Source organism: Schistocerca nitens, chromosome 11, assembly GCF_023898315.1.
Source record: "Schistocerca nitens isolate TAMUIC-IGC-003100 chromosome 11, iqSchNite1.1, whole genome shotgun sequence".
Lineage (NCBI taxonomy): Eukaryota > Metazoa > Arthropoda > Insecta > Orthoptera > Acrididae > Schistocerca > Schistocerca nitens.
In genome coordinates this window covers 34,374,122-34,390,096 of record NC_064624.1, presented here as the reverse complement: position 1 = coordinate 34,390,096, position 15,975 = coordinate 34,374,122, and the positions used below count along the sequence as shown (strand labels likewise).

The following is a 15,975-nucleotide window of genomic DNA, read 5'->3' as shown; positions in this document are numbered from 1 at the left end:
TCACTCTTCTTGTACTTTAGTCGGCATTGTGCATTTTGTATTTAATACCGATGCAATATCTGTGTTTCATGGTCAATGTGAAGGTCTAAGGGATAGAATAAACCTGCACTGGTGCATCGGAAGCTAATACTGGTCCCCCCGGAGCCGCTCAAAGCACAAACTCTTAGAAGATTCACTCTTCTTGTACTTCAGTCGGCATTGTGCCTTTTGTATTTAATCCCGATGCAATTTCTGTGTTTCATGGTCAATGTGAAGGTCCAAGGGACACAATGAACCTGCACTGGTGCATCGGAAGCTAATACCGGTCTATCAGGAGACGTTCAAAGCACAAACTCTTAGAAGATTCACTCTTCTTGTAATTCAGTGGGCATTGTACCTTTTGTATTTAATCCCGATACAATTTCTGTGTTTCATGGTCAATGTGAAGGTCCAAGGGATAGAAAAACCAGCATTGGTGCATCGGAAGCTATTACTGGTCTCCCAGGAGCCGCTAAAAGAACAAACCCTTAGAGGATTCACTATTCTTGTACTTCAGTCGGCATTGTGCATTTTGTATTTAATCCGGATGCAATTTCTGTGTTTCATGGTCAATGTGAAGGACCAAGGGATACAATAAACCTGCACTGGTGCATCGGAGGCTAATACTGGTCTCCCAGGAGCCGCTCAAAGCACAAACTCTTAGAAGATTCACTCTTCTTGTACTTCAGTCGGCATTGTGCATTTTGTATTTAATCACGATGCAATTTCTGTGTTTCATCGTCAATGTGAAGGTCCAAGGGATAGAATAAACCTGCACTGGTGCATCAGAAGCTCTTACGGGTCTCCAGGGAGCCGCTCAAAGCCCAAACTCTTAGAAGATTCACTCTTCTTGTACTTCAGTCGGCATTGTGCATTTTGTATTTAATCCCTATGCAATTTCTGTGTTTCATGGTCAATGTGAAGGTCTAAGGGATACAATAAACCTGCAGTGGTGCATCGGAAGCTAATACTGGTCCCCCCGGAGCCGCTCAAAGCACAAACTCTTAGAAGATTCACTCTCCTTGTACTTCAGTCGACATTGTGCCTTTTGTATTTAATCCCGATGCAATTTCTGTGTTTCATGGTCAATGTGAAGGTCCAAGGGATACAGTAAACTGCACTGGTGCATGCGAATCTAATACTGGTCTCCCAGGAGTCACTCAAAGCACAAACTCTTAGAAGATTCACTCTTCTTGTACTTCAGTCGGCATTGTGCCTTTTGTATTTAATCCCGATCAATTTCTGTGTTTCTTATTCAATGTATAAAATAATTTAAATGAAATAAAATAAAAAATATAAATAATATTATTTAAAAATATTAATGTATGATGTTGATTGGTTGTAAATGATCTTATCTGGTGCGTGGACGTTTAATTATTCGAAATCAGACGCTTGACAATGGCTATTTGGTAAAGGCAATGTTACTCGTAGTTGACCGTGAAATAAAACTGAAATAATCGGACTTCGTAATTAAATCGTTTCCAAAGACTGCTGCGGTAGGTACGGACTCATGATCTAATCTCAATATTACAATGATTTGCCAGCCATGCCAATACGTCGTACAGAGGTGATTGTCTACTAAACATAAAAAGTTACACAGTTAGTTAAATCAGATATATTCAATGAAATAGCCTACAGTTTATAATCCTACTTACTTTTATAAATATAAATTCAATACAGAATCGAGTGCCTAGTGTGGTTGCAACTCCCAGTATTCATCTATAACATGAAAATATGGCGGTGTGCCAGACAATAAAATAAAATACGTGCTTCTCGCACCACTTCTACCTCAGCTCTCTCCTCTCTTAATCAAACATATGAGTGTCGTAATTATTCTTTTGTCTTATCAGCGACACAGCGCTGCAGTTGTGTGCCATAGGCTTTATTTATCAGTCACTGATTATATATTTAATTAATATCTCGCGTTTCCGCGGAAACCCACGCTCGGCATGCAAATGTGCCTTTATATTGCCCCCTGAACTGCGAGGCGAAAGGACACACCTGCAGGCGAGCAATTCACCTAAAGGCACAAGAAAATCTATATCTACAACTATTTACATGACTTACATTATACACATTATGTACAAAATTTGAAAGACGCGCGTGCGCCGTAAAAGTTCTTATGTTGGCAAATAGAGTGCGCGCATGCGCTGAAGCGTCTGTGTGACTCCGGCACTGCCGTTATATCGTACAGTTAGATCACGCGGCACAGTATTGCAGTCCATATTGTTCGTGTGTGCGCGTATCTTAGTCGTTGCACAAGGAAAATATTCAACCAAGATTACATATGAAGACTACATTCTATGACAGGTAACTTAGTTTTAAATTTACAGTATTTGTTATAACACAATACAACTTAGATTGTTGAATGTTTCTTAGTTACATAGTATTGTTTTGAAATACTACAAAGAAAATTGTCCGTATGTTTCAGGTGCGTTGACCTATACACATCGTGTCGTTATTTCAGTTCACAGTCATCAGCTGCACAATCATTTTTTACAGGTTGGTGTTGTCGTGGTAAAGTTTTTTTTTTTTTTTTTTTTTTTTTTTTTTTTTTTTGATCACAGTAACATCGTTGTATAACAACGTGATTAATACATAAGCGTGTCCATTTCCCATTTCCATAATAGTCGTTGTGATGCAGTTCGTTGTGACAAGAAGCATTGTTTATTACAGATCTGACGTGACCCGTCGAGTAATTGGTCCCCATGCAGTTCGTTTTTTTTTTTTTTTTTACATTCCGTGGAAGCTTGGTTGCAGAACCTCAGACGGCACGTAGCTGACGTCGATCCTTGGATAGTCCAGGTAAGAGTGTCCGTCACATTTCGAGAACATTTCATTCCCTGAAGTTCCAACCAAAATTCTTCCACCCGTCGTGTTGTTTTCTGGACAGGCACTTTGTGTCCATTTAATCCCGTTAACATCTTGAAGTTAGGTACTGTAGTAATGTCACTAGACGATGCACTCACCTAAATGTTCGTAGTTATTAATCAAAGAAATCGTTCATCGCGTTTACATAGGTACGCTGCATAATGAATGTCATTAACAGTTTCCTTCACATAGGTTTTTGCGTAGTTGCAGAGTTAGTAATGTTCATTAATGTCCGTGAACAATGGTTCACTGTGCAATGTCCTTTTGGCACTCGTTTTGTTCAAAAAATTTTTTACATAGTAACAGTTACAATATACATCATTGAAAGAGAAAAATAACATAAGTAATTATACATACACACGTCACATATTTTCCTAGCATAAACATAATACAGTTGCACATAAACATGTTTACATCATCATTACATAGCTATGAGTTATTACATTGTATCACCTCTGATTACATGAATTGCAGATATTTACATCCTCTTTATGAGTTTTGCTGGGATTTTATCGATGTTTATTTTGTGTTGTCATCTGAAATTAAGATAGGTTAGACACAACATTCATTACATCAGTAGGCAAGACCAGGCGTTTTCACTACTCAATAAATATTCAAAATAATAAGAGACGGAAAACTGTTCGATTCCTCGCGTTTTGTGCGTGTGTGTATAGTGTCTGTGTGGCCTTGGCTACTGGTAGATGCTTTTCTTGCTGAGAGATGTGCGTCTAATCTATTTCTCGAAGTAAAAGATCGCTTCACAGATGACGTCTGTCGGTTCGTCAGGTGTCATACCAAGTCAGTGGTACCTACAGTCACAAATGTTCCGTGAAAAATTTATGTATCATTCACTGCTACGTAATCATAAATTTTACTTTAATATTCAGTCTTCTCGGTGGTGCCGCGGCGTTGAAAGAAAAGTTCTTCTGTCTTCAACTGCGTCACTGGAACCGCTGAAATGAAAATTTCTATACTACTTACTATCTGTGTTGTAGCAACAGAGTTTTTCCGAGTTGCTTAGCAATGTTTTGATGGATATGACTTTGACATTATTCAGCATGAAATGCTCTAAGATCTCGGTGTGCGTATAGCCCAATAATCTTGTTAGTTCTACGGTGTTGTAACAAATACGCGCCAGGATGCGGTATGTTAACAATTATATAAGGTCCTTCATATAGCAGACGCCACTTAGCGTTGCGTCGTTTGAGTGCTACAGATTTGTAATGAGTACGAAGTAGTACAAGCATTCCTACCTCGAATTTTTGTTTTCTTTTTATTATGTTTCTGTGATGTTTGTTTCGTATCTGTGCGTGATGTGTCAACGTAGTCAAAACTTCTTTTATTTTCTGTTCAGGTGTGATTTCCTTGTCTGACAGCCTAGGTAATGGTTCTATCCACTGATCGTTCTGTTTGCAATTGAACATTATCTTGTTAGGTGTGTAATTTGTATCGTAAATATTTAAGTTATTGTGTACGTCTTCGAAAAGACTTAGGTAGGACACCCAATTAGTATGTTTTGATGAAATATAGGTCCTCATGAATCGGTTTAATTCACGGAAAAGTCTCTCAGTCGCGTTACATTGTGGACTAAACCTCGAAATAAATATACCTTTAATGTTATTGTCCTTCAAGAAATTTCTCCATTTGTACCCAGAGTAGTATGCTGCATTATCTGACAGAATTGCTTTAGGTTTTCCCACGTGCGTCAGGTAATCACTTGAGAATCTTCGTATTATAGCATTTGCAGTGGCGGATTTTAAAGCATAAAGTTTTACATGTTTAGAAAATATATCGTAAAAAGCCAAAATATATTTGACGCCTCCAGAGCTTGCTGGATGCGGTCCACTGATGTCAGTACACAGAATTTCCAGGGGTTTACTGGGTAAAATGGAATGTAAATCTGTTTTTGTGGATAAATTCTGAGGTTTTGATTTTTGACATATGACACATGTTTTCAGTTCCCTGTAAATTTTTCTTCTCATATTGCTAAAATAACAGTATGTGCTGAGCTTCGCCAAACACTTTTTTGTCCCATAATGACCCCAAACTATGTGCGTGTGCCAAATAAGATTACGTTCAGACTCCTTGGGAATGCATACACACCAGTTAGTAGCATTTGGATGTCGGCGATAAAATAACACATCATTGTGTAACTTGTAATGCTTAGTCAAAGGATGATTGTGTTTTTCTACCAGCAATGTTATTATCTTATACCAGTGAGGATCAGAATTTTGTAATTCAGCCATGTTTCTGCACATATCAATATAATATTGGTGATACTGCTTGTCTTGCATTAAGAGAATCCTGTAGTCATTTATGTTTTCTAAGTCACTGTTGGTTTCATTCATACCTTGTGGAAGTCTAGACAAAGTGTCTGCAATGGTGTTATCCTTACCTCTTATGTATTTAATTTCAAAAGAGTAGTTCTGAAGTGTAACTGCCCATCGTGATAGTCTAGGATGTACAAGTTTACAAGTTAACAAAAATGTCAGGGCCTGGTGGTCGGTGTAAATTACTGTGTGTTTTCCAAATAAATAGTAATTGAATTTCTTGAATGCCCATACTATGGAAAGTGTTTCTAACTCAGTAGTGGAGTATGTACGCTCACATTCAGATAGAGTACGACTCGCAAACCCAATAATTCTTATCTGTTCCTTTTCTTTATTCTTTACAACTTGAAATAAGCAACATCCCAAGCCAGTGCGTGAAGCGTCACAAGTCATACAAAAATCTAAATTGAAATCTGGATGGCTCAATAAGTTTGCATTCACTAAGGCATGTTTAATTGTATTAAAGTCATTCTGGCACTGTTCCGACCAGATCCAAACTTGATTCTTTCTGAGTAGATTTAGCAGATGTTTACTGTTCAAAAGTGGTTGTGGTAAAAAACGTCTGAAAAATGAACATAGCCCAAGGAATGATTTTAACTGCTTTTTAGTTCGAGGGCTAGGAAAGTTTCTGATAGCATCTAATTTACTGGGATCAGGACGTATGCCCTGTGAATTAATGATATGTCCTAAATATTTTATCTCACTGCAACCAAACTTTGATTTTCTAAGATTGGCTGTGACTCCAGCTTGTGCAAATTTCTCTAAAATTCTTTGAAGTGTGTCAACGTGTTCATTCCAAGACTGTGTAGCTATCAGTATATCATCTACATAGTGTGTGACTGTCTCAACTAAATCATCGCCAAGCACGGTATCCAGGGCTGTAATGAATACCCCAGAACTGACATTCAGTCCGAAAGGTAGAACACAAAACTGATAGGTTCGCCCCCCGAACATAAATGCAGTATATTTCCGAGAATCAGGAGTAATACCCACCTGCCAAAATGAATTAGCGAGATCTATTGTGGAAAAATACTTTGCATCTAGAAATTTCTGTAATTGCTCTTCTAAATTTTCGGGTTTTGTGTGAACTGGTAAAATTATTTCATTAATTGCTCGTGCGTCTAACACTAACCTAATGCTTCCATTTGATTTTTTGACAACAAGTAGAGGACTACAGTAAGGTGAGGTGGATGGTTCAATGACCTTCCAGTCTAACATTTGTTTTAATTCTTGCCACACAGCAGGTCGTTGAGATAACGGTACGTTATATGTCTTGTGGTAGAAGATCTTGTGAGGCTTAACTTCAATCTTGTACACATACGTGTTGATAACACCTATTCGTTTGGTAAAAACTTGTAAATATGTGGATAACACTTCCTGTAGTTTTATACGTTCATGTACACTGAGAGCTGTAGCTTCATTTATCTTATGATCAAGCAATGTTTTTAAGTCCATTAGCTCTGTGTCAGATGAGTGTGTGTGCGTGTCTTGAATGTCATTGTCAAGTACTAACTGAACCTTGTACCCTGTACAGTGTTTGTCATGCTTTAGAGTTCTCCTGTCCAAATCAATAATAATTACACTGCCTCTATCATTTAAAATACATTTACGTTTGGAGAAGTCTATAATGCAGTCCTTCTCGCTCATAATATCTATTCCTAATATGCAATTTGTCACAAGGTTTTGTACAACCAGGCATGGCCATTGTACGGTTCCATTACCTATTTTAATGTTTACAAAAACTTGCTTCGTAACCCTACATGACTTATTACCTAGTGCAGTAGTTATTTTACAGTTTTGGGCAGGAAACTCAGGCACAGGTTCCAATTCACACATCTTTTTATAGAAATTAAAAGACAAAACGCTCACAGCTGCACCTGTATCTAAGATAATAGTAGTTGGAATCCCTCCTACTACACCAGTGGTGGATGCTAAAACAATTTCATTTGTGTTTGAACGACATTGTGTACTGTCTTGCAAAAGTTCATCTGATATAGTGTCATTGTGGTTGTATCTTATAAATAAAACAGGTAATTTTTGTTTAGAATTATTCAACATATCATTATTCTGATGTTCAACTGTGGTGTCAAATAACTGATTAACATTGAAGTCGCCCCCCAAGAATTCTTCAGCCACGACCTGGGGCATAGAAGTGACTGTTTCTAGTTTGTCGGATTAGCATTTGTACTAGGTACTGACACAGATTGAGGTTGTGTATCAGGTGTCATTTCTATTATATTCACATTCGGATATTGCCTATTGTGATCTCCAAACTTTTGCGGTTGTTGTTGCTGTTGCGCATTATAACTTACCTGTTGGTCGTAAGGTATGCTCCAATTTTGTCCTGGTGACTGCTGTGGTAAAGCAGTGTTTGAATGAAAGTACTGATCGTTACGAGTCCAGCCTTGACGCTGTCTTGGCTCGTAGTTATTATTATTTCTATTTCTGTTTGTGTTTTTGTTGTTGCCAATGTATGCTTTGTTACCGTTGTAGTTATTACCGCGGTGCCTTTTGTATGGATTGCCGCATGAAGTGTTATTACTGTTGTAACTGTTGTTTGTATTGGAATACGCGTGTTGATTTTGGTTTCCATATTGCGTCGGCATGTGAGTTTGCTGTTTTTGCGGTACCGCGTTTCCAACTGTGGGCGCGCCAGAATTGAGTTGGCAAGCCTGCATGTTTTGCATGCCACTAGTGTAAACATTGTGGCTGCTGTTCTGCCGCGCCAAGCGCTGATCTTCAAGTAACATGTCAACCGAATCTAAAGCTGTTAAGAAATAGTCTGGATCGTGATCCGGGATATGTAGGAGTTTTTCTTTAATGTTGAAAGGCAATTTGGCCTTCAACGCACGGAGTATATCGCGTGTTGCGACTGGTTCATCTAAAAAATGTCCCATGTTCAAGTATTTTTCAAAGTATCTGCGTAAGTTGCCATTTTTACTGTTAAATGTTTCAGGTTCTAGAATTTGTCTTCTGAGTCGCTCCTGGACGGATTGCGACCAGAATTTGTTTAGAAAAGCACGCTCAAACTCACTGTACGTGGTACATACGTCAGCTTGACTGTATGTCCAGACAGCTGCATCGCCTTGGATGTAACCGACAATATATGAAATCTTTTTCCGGTCACTCCAAGTACGTGGAAATGCGTTACTAAAAGATTTAAGAAAAATCACCGGATGAATGGTTCGTTTTTCTGGGATAAAAATCTGAAATTGCCTGTGTTTCATTAAGCTTTCTTCTTCCTTCGCATTGTGATATGGATTTATTCCACCGTAATTACTGCTATGTTCTGCTGGCGAGTAATTACGATAATGTTGCTGTGGTTTACCAAGATAATAGCTTGTGTTTGTGTTTGCACATCGTGGTATGTGTTGTAGTCGTGGTGTGTTTTGCTCTCGTGTGTCTGTCGTGTGCGGTATGTGTGTATCATACTCGAATGTATATTGGTTTCTGAACTGTGCATTTTGACTGATATTTTCGTTACATTCAGACTGTGTTCGATCGGTGAATTGCGTCACTGGTGCAGTGACAGACTGCACTGCGTCAGTAATCAGCTGTTTGTTATTAGTGATGTATTCCGCTACGGAGTCGTGCACAATTGTTGGTAAATTTTCACGTAAGCATCTATCAAAATGTTTGTCTTTGTTCACTATCCAATCATGAAATTCTTTATTAATGTTTTGTAAATGAGCTGTGGCATCAGATTGTAAGATGTCAGTCAGGTGTTGTTCAACATTGTCAAATTTATTCTGTACGTCAGTAATTCGTTTTTCAAGGTTGTCGTGTACTGAAGGATATGTTTGAATTTGTTCAGTAAGAACTTCACACGTAACATTGAGGTTTTTTACTTGTGTCTGTAAAAGTGCTACGTCAGTTGTAGTCTTTTCTTGTCTCGTATTAAGCTGGGAAAATTTAGTACTGAGTTCATTCATCTGTTTGGTCAGTGTGGCGTCTATAAGTTCCACACGTTTACATAAAGCGTCATTACTTGTCTTAATTGCTATGAGATCAGATTTAATTTCGTCATTTTGTGTCTTTAACTGTTCATTTTGTGTCTGTAAGATTGCCATGTTTTCGGCATTCTGTTTCATCAGCATTTGTAACATTTCGGCAATGTTTACCGTTTGCAAGGTCTGTGCCCCCGCCGCGTCATTAGACGTGACGTCATGCATTAACATGGGCTCTGACTGAGACTTTGAAATTTTTGTGGTGGACGGCCTATTGTCGAAATTTCCGTCAACACTTGCGTCAATATTTAATGAATGGTCACTACCGGTTGCTGTCGTAAAGTCATTTTCTAACATTTGTCTCTCGTCCGAGTCGGATTGCGTCTGAATAGTTCGTCTTTGCTGTTCCATTTTTGCGTATTGATTTCTAGTTATTACCATGCCACACGTGATATATGTTTGAAGAAAAATATTTGACACTGATTTTAAAATAAAATGCAGATGAGCATGAATCGCTCGTAGCAACAATGGCTGTCTGTTAATTTAAAAATATAAAATGAATTTGAAATTATTGGTAATAGCTGCTGGCCATGATACATCATATCGTACAGAAGTCGGCCATATTGTACACTCGTGTATTGGTATTGTTGCATACGTTATTGTTTAGGGAAAAGTACTGAGAATGAAATTTATGACTGAAAACTGTTATGCGCGAAAGAAACACTACAGAATTTACTGAAAAGCTAATACACTGAATTTATACGTCTGGTCAAGCCTGCTAATGCAAAGATGCTGCGTCTTACCTTATTTTGCTGGAAGCTTCATTGCGTCTTCCGGCAAAACTTTATAATTGGCAAATATCTTCAGATTTTTGTTATCTCTCATACATTCACGTCCAGGTCCAGAAAGTTGATTTTTGACATGAAACAAAAAGAACAATGTAACAATTGACAAAATAACAAGTCCGACACGCAGTCGCCAATATAAAATAATTAAAATGAAATGAAATAAAAAATATATATAATATTATTTAAAAATATTAATGTATGATGTTGATTGGTTGTAAATGATCTTATCTGGTGCGTGGACGTTTAATTATTCGAAATCAGACGCTTGACAATGGCTATTTGGTAAAGGCAATGTTACTCGTAGTTGACCGTGAAATAAAACTGAAATAATCGGACTTCGTAATTAAATCGTTTCCAAAGACTGCTGCGGTAGGTACGGACTCATGATCTAATCTCAATATTACAATGATTTGCCAGCCATGCCAATACGTCGTACAGAGGTGATTGTCTACTAAACATAAAAAGTTACACAGTTAGTTAAATCAGATATATTCAATGAAATAGCCTACAGTTTATAATCCTACTTACTTTTATAAATATAAATTCAATACAGAATCGAGTGCCTAGTGTGGTTGCAACTCCCAGTATTCATCTATAACATGAAAATATGGCGGTGTGCCAGACAATAAAATAAAATACGTGCTTCTCGCACCACTTCTACCTCAGCTCTCTCCTCTCTTAATCAAACATATGAGTGTCGTAATTATTCTTTTGTCTTATCAGCGACACAGCGCTGCAGTTGTGTGCCATAGGCTTTATTTATCAGTCACTGATTATATATTTAATTAATATCTCGCGTTTCCGCGGAAACCCACGCTCGGCATGCAAATGTGCCTTTATAAATGTGAAGGTCCAAGGGATACAGTAAACCTGCACTGGTGCATCGGAAGCTAATACTGGTCTCCCAGGAGCCGCTCAAAGCAGAAACTCTTAGAAGATTCACTCTTCTTGTAATTCAGTCGGCATTGTACCTTTTGCATTCAATCCCGATACATTTTCTGTGTTTCATGGTCAATGTGAAGGTCCAAGGGATACAATAAACCTGCACTGGTGCATCGGAAGCTAATACTGGTCACCCAGGAGCCGCTCGAAGCACAAACTCTTACAAAATTCGTTCTTCTTGTACTTCAGTCGGCATTGTGCCTATTGTATTTAATCCCGATGCATTTTCTGTGTTTCATGGTCAATGTGAAGGTCCAAGGGATACGGTAAACCTGCACTGGTGCATCGGAGGCTAATACTGGTCTCCCAGGAGCCGCTCAAAGCACGAACTCTTAGAAGATTCACTCTTCTTGTACTTCAGTCGGCCTTGTGCCTTTTGTATTTAATCCCGATGCAATTTCTGTGTTTCATGGTCAATGTGAAGGTCCAAGGGATACAGTAAACTGCACTGGTGCATCGGAAGCTAATACTGGTCACCCAGCAGCCGTTCAAAGCACAAACTCTTAGAAGATTCACTCATCTTGTACTTAAGTCGGCATTGTACCTTATGTATTTAATCCCGATGCAATATCTGTGTTTCATGGTCAATGTGAAGTTCCAAGGGATACAATAAACCTGCACTAGTGCATCGTAACCAAATACTGGTCTCCCAGGAGCCGCACAAAGCACAAACTCTTAGAAGATTCACTCTTCTTCTACTTCAGTCGGCATTGTGCCTTTTGTATTCAATCCCGATACAATTTCTGTGTTTCATGGTCAATGTGAAAGTCCAAGGGATACAATAAACCTGCACTGGTGCATCGGAAGCTAATACTGGTCTCGCAGGAGCCGCACAAAGCACAAACTCTAAGAAGATTCACTCTTCTTGTACTTCAGTCGGCATTGTGCCTTTTGTATTTAATCCCGATGCAATTTCTGTGTTTCATGGTCAATGTGAAGGTCCAAGTGATACAATAAACCTGCACTGGTGCATCGGAAGCTAATACTGGTCTCCCAGGAGCCGCTCAAAGCACAAACTCTTAGAAGATTCACTCTTCTTGTACTTCAGTCGGCATTGTGCCTTTTGTATTTAATCCCGATGCAATTTATGTGTTTCATGGTAAATGTGAAGGTCCAAGGGATACAATAAACCTGCACTGGTGCATCGGAAGCTAATACTGGTCTCCCAGGAGCCGCTCAAAGCACAAACTCTTAGAAGATTCACTCTTCTTGTACTTAAGTCGAATTTGTGCCTTTTGTATTCAATCCCGATACAATTTCTCTGTTTCATGGTCAATGTGAAGGTCAGAGGGATACTAAAACCTGCCCTGCTGCATCGGAAGCTAATACTGGTCTTCCAGGAGCCGCTCAAAGCACAAACTCTTAGAAGATTCACTCTTCTTGTACTTCAGTCGGCATTGTGCCTTTTGTATTCAATCCCGATACACATTCTGTGTTTCATGGTCAATGTGAAGGTTCAAGGGATACAGTAAACCTGCACTGGTGCATCGGAATCTAATACTGGTCTCCCAGGAATCACTCAAAGCACAATCTCTTAGAAGATTCACTCTTATTGTACTTAAGTCGGCATTGTGCCTTTTGTATTTAATCCCGATGCAATTTCTGTGTTTCATGGTCAATGTGAAGGTCCAAGTGATACAATAAACCTGCACTGGTACATCGGAAGCTAATACTGCTCTCCCAGGAGCCGCTAAAAGCACAAACTCTTAGAAGATTCACTCTTCTTGTACTTCAGTCGGCATTGTGCCTTTTGTATTTAATGCCGATGCAATTTCTGTGTTTCATGGTCAATGTGAAGGTCCAAGGGATACAATAAACCTGCACTGGTGCATCTGAATCTAATACTGGTCTCCCAGGAGCCGCTCAAAGCACAAACTCTTAGAAGATTCACTCTTCTTGTACTTTAGTCGACATTGTGCATTTTGTATTTAATACCGATGCAATTTCTGTGTTTCATGGTCAATGTGAAGGTCTAAGGGATAGAATAAACCTGCACTGGGCATCGGAAGCTAATACTGGTCCCCCCAGAGCCGCTCAAAGCACAAACTCTTAGCAGATTCACTCTTCTTGTACTTCAGTCGGCATTGTGCCTTTTGTATTTAATCCCGATACAATTTCTGTGTTTCATGGTCAATGTGAAGGTCCAAGGGACACAATGAACCTGCACTGGTGCATCGGAAGCTGATACCGGTCTATCAGGAGACGTTCAAAGCACAAACTCTTAGAAGATTCACTCTTCTTGTAATTCAGTGGGCATTGTACCTTTTGTATTTAATCCCGATACAATTTCTGTGTTACATGGTCAATGTGAAGGTCCAAGGGATAGAAAAACCAGCATTGGTGCATCGGAAGCTATTACTGGTCTCCCAGGAGCCGCTAAAAGAACAAAACCTTAGAGGATTCACTGTTCTTGTACTTCAGTCGGCATTGTGCATTTTGTATTTAATCCCGATGCAATTTCTGTGTTTCATTGTCAATGTGAACGTCCAAGGGATACAATAAACCTGCACTGGTGCATCGGAGGCTAATACTGGTCTCCCAGGAGCCGCTCAAAGCACAAACTCTTAGAAGATTCACTCTTCTTGTACTTCAGTCGGCATTATGCCTTTTGTATTTAATCACGATGCAATTTCTGTGTTTCATCGTCAATGTGAAGGTCCAAGGGATAGAATAAACCTGCACTGGTGCATCGGAAGCTAATACGGGTCTCCAGGGAGCCGCTCAAAGCCCAAACTCTTAGAAGATTCACTCTTCTTGTACTTCCGTCGGCATTGTGCAGTTTGTATTTAATCCCGATGCAATTTCTGTGTTTCATGGTCAATGTGAAGGTCTAAGGGATACAATAAACCTGCAGTGGTGCATCGGAAGCTAATACTGGTCCCCCCGGAGCCGCTCAAAGCACAAACTCTTAGAAGATTCACTCTTCTTGTACTTCAGTCGACATTGTGCCTTTTGTATTTAATCCCGATGCAATTTCAGTGTTTCATGGTCAATGTGAAGGTCCAAGGGATACAGTAAACTGCACTGGTGCATGCGAATCTAATACTGGTCTCCCAGGAGTCGCTCAAAGCACAAACTCTTAGAAGATTCACTCTTCTTGTACTTCAGTCGGCATTGTGCCTTTTGTATTTAATCCCGATCAATTTCTGTGTTTCTTATTCAATGTGAAGGTCCAAGGGATACAGTAAACCTGCACTGGTGCATCGGAAGCTAATACTGGTCTCCCAGGAGCCGCTCAAAGCAGAAACTCTTAGAAGATTCACTCTTCTTGTAATTCAGTCGGCATTGTACCTTTTGCATTCAATCCCGATACAATTTCTGTGTTTCATGGTAATTTGAAGGTCCAAGGGATACAATAAACCTGCACTGGTGCATCGAAAGCTAATACTGGTCACCCAGGAGCCGCTCGAAGCACAAACTTTTACAAAATTCGTTCTTCTTGTACTTAAGTCGGCATTCTGCCTATTGTATTTAATCCCGATGCATTTTCTGTGTTTCATGGTCAATGTGAAGGTCCAAGGGATACGGTAAACCTGCACTGGTGCATCGGAAGCTAATACTGGTCTCCCAGGAGCCGCTCAAAGCACAAACTCTTAGAAGATTCACTCTTCTTGTACTTCAGTCGGCATTGTGCCTTTTGTATTTAATCCCGGTGCAATTTCTGTGTTTCATGGTCAATGTGAAGGTCCAAGGGATACAGTAAACGGCACTGGTGCATGCGAATCTAATACTGGTCTCCCAAGAGCCGCTCAAAGCACAAACTCTTAGAAGATTCACTCTTCTTCTACTTCAGTCGGCATTGTGCCTTTTGTATTCAATCCCGATACAATTTCTGTGTTTCATGGTCAATGTGAAGGTCCAAGGTTTGCAATAACCTGCACTGGTGCATCGGAAGCTAATACTGGTCTCCCAGGAGCGGCTTAAAGCACAAACTCCTAGAAGATTCATCTTCTTGTACTTAGGTCGGCATTGTGACTTTTGTATTTAATCCCGATGCAATTTCTGTGTTTCATGGTCAATGTGAGGGTCCAAGGGATACAATAAACCTGCACTGGTGCATCGGAAGCTAATACTGGACTCCCAGAAGCCGCTCAAATCACAAACTCTTAGAACATTCACTCTTCTTGTACTTTAGTCGGCATTGTGCCTTGTGTATTTAATCCCGATGCAATTTCTGTGTTTCATGGTCAATGTGAAGGTGTAAGGGATACAATAAATCTGCACTGGTGCATCAGAAGCTAATACTGGTCCGCCCAGAGCCGCTCTAAGCACAAACTCTTAGAAGATTCACACTTCTTGTACTTCAGTCGGCATTGTGCCTTTTGTATTTAATTCCGATGCAATTTCTGTGTTTCATGGTCAATGTGAAGGTCCAAGGGATACAATAAACCTGCACTGGTGCATCGGAAGCTAATACTGGTCTCGCAGGAGCCGCACAAAGCACAAACTCTAAGAAGATTCACTCTTCTTGTACTTCAGTCGGCATTGTGCCTTTTGTATTTAATCCCGATGCAATTTCTGTGTTTCATGGTCAATGTGAAGGTCGAAGTGATACAATAAACCTGCACTGGTGCATCGGAAGCTAATACTGGTCTCCCAGGAGCCGCTCAAAGCACAAACTCTTAGAAGATTCACTCTTCTTGTACTTCAGTCGGCATTGTGCCTTTTGTATTTAATCCCGATGCAATTTATGTGTTTCATGGTAAATGTGAAGGTCCAAGGGATACAATAAACCTGCACTGGTGCATCGGAAGCTAATACTGGTCTCCCAGGAGATGCTCAAAGCACAAACTCTTAGAAGATTCACTCTTCTTGTACTTAAGTCGAATTTGTGCCTTTTGTATTCAATCCCGATACAATTTCTCTGTTTCATGGTCAATGTGAAGGTCAGAGGGATACTAAAACCTGCCCTGCTGCATCGGAAGCTAATACTGGTCTTCCAGGAGCCGCTCAAAGCACAAACTCTTAGAAGATTCACTCTTCTTGTACTTCAGTCGGCATTGTGCCTTTTGTATTCAA

The 15,975-nt window shown here is 39.7% G+C and overlaps 1 long non-coding RNA gene across 1 annotated transcript; it reads left to right on the top strand.

Annotated features, from left to right (window-relative positions):
- The first annotated feature begins 2,184 nt into the window (after positions 1-2,184).
- On the top strand, positions 2,185-2,724 carry LOC126213462 (uncharacterized). Its single transcript, XR_007541187.1, has 3 exons — positions 2,185-2,328; positions 2,450-2,520; positions 2,695-2,724. It is a non-coding gene; the product is annotated as an uncharacterized LOC126213462 (long non-coding RNA).
- The last annotated feature ends 13,251 nt before the right edge of the window (positions 2,725-15,975 follow it).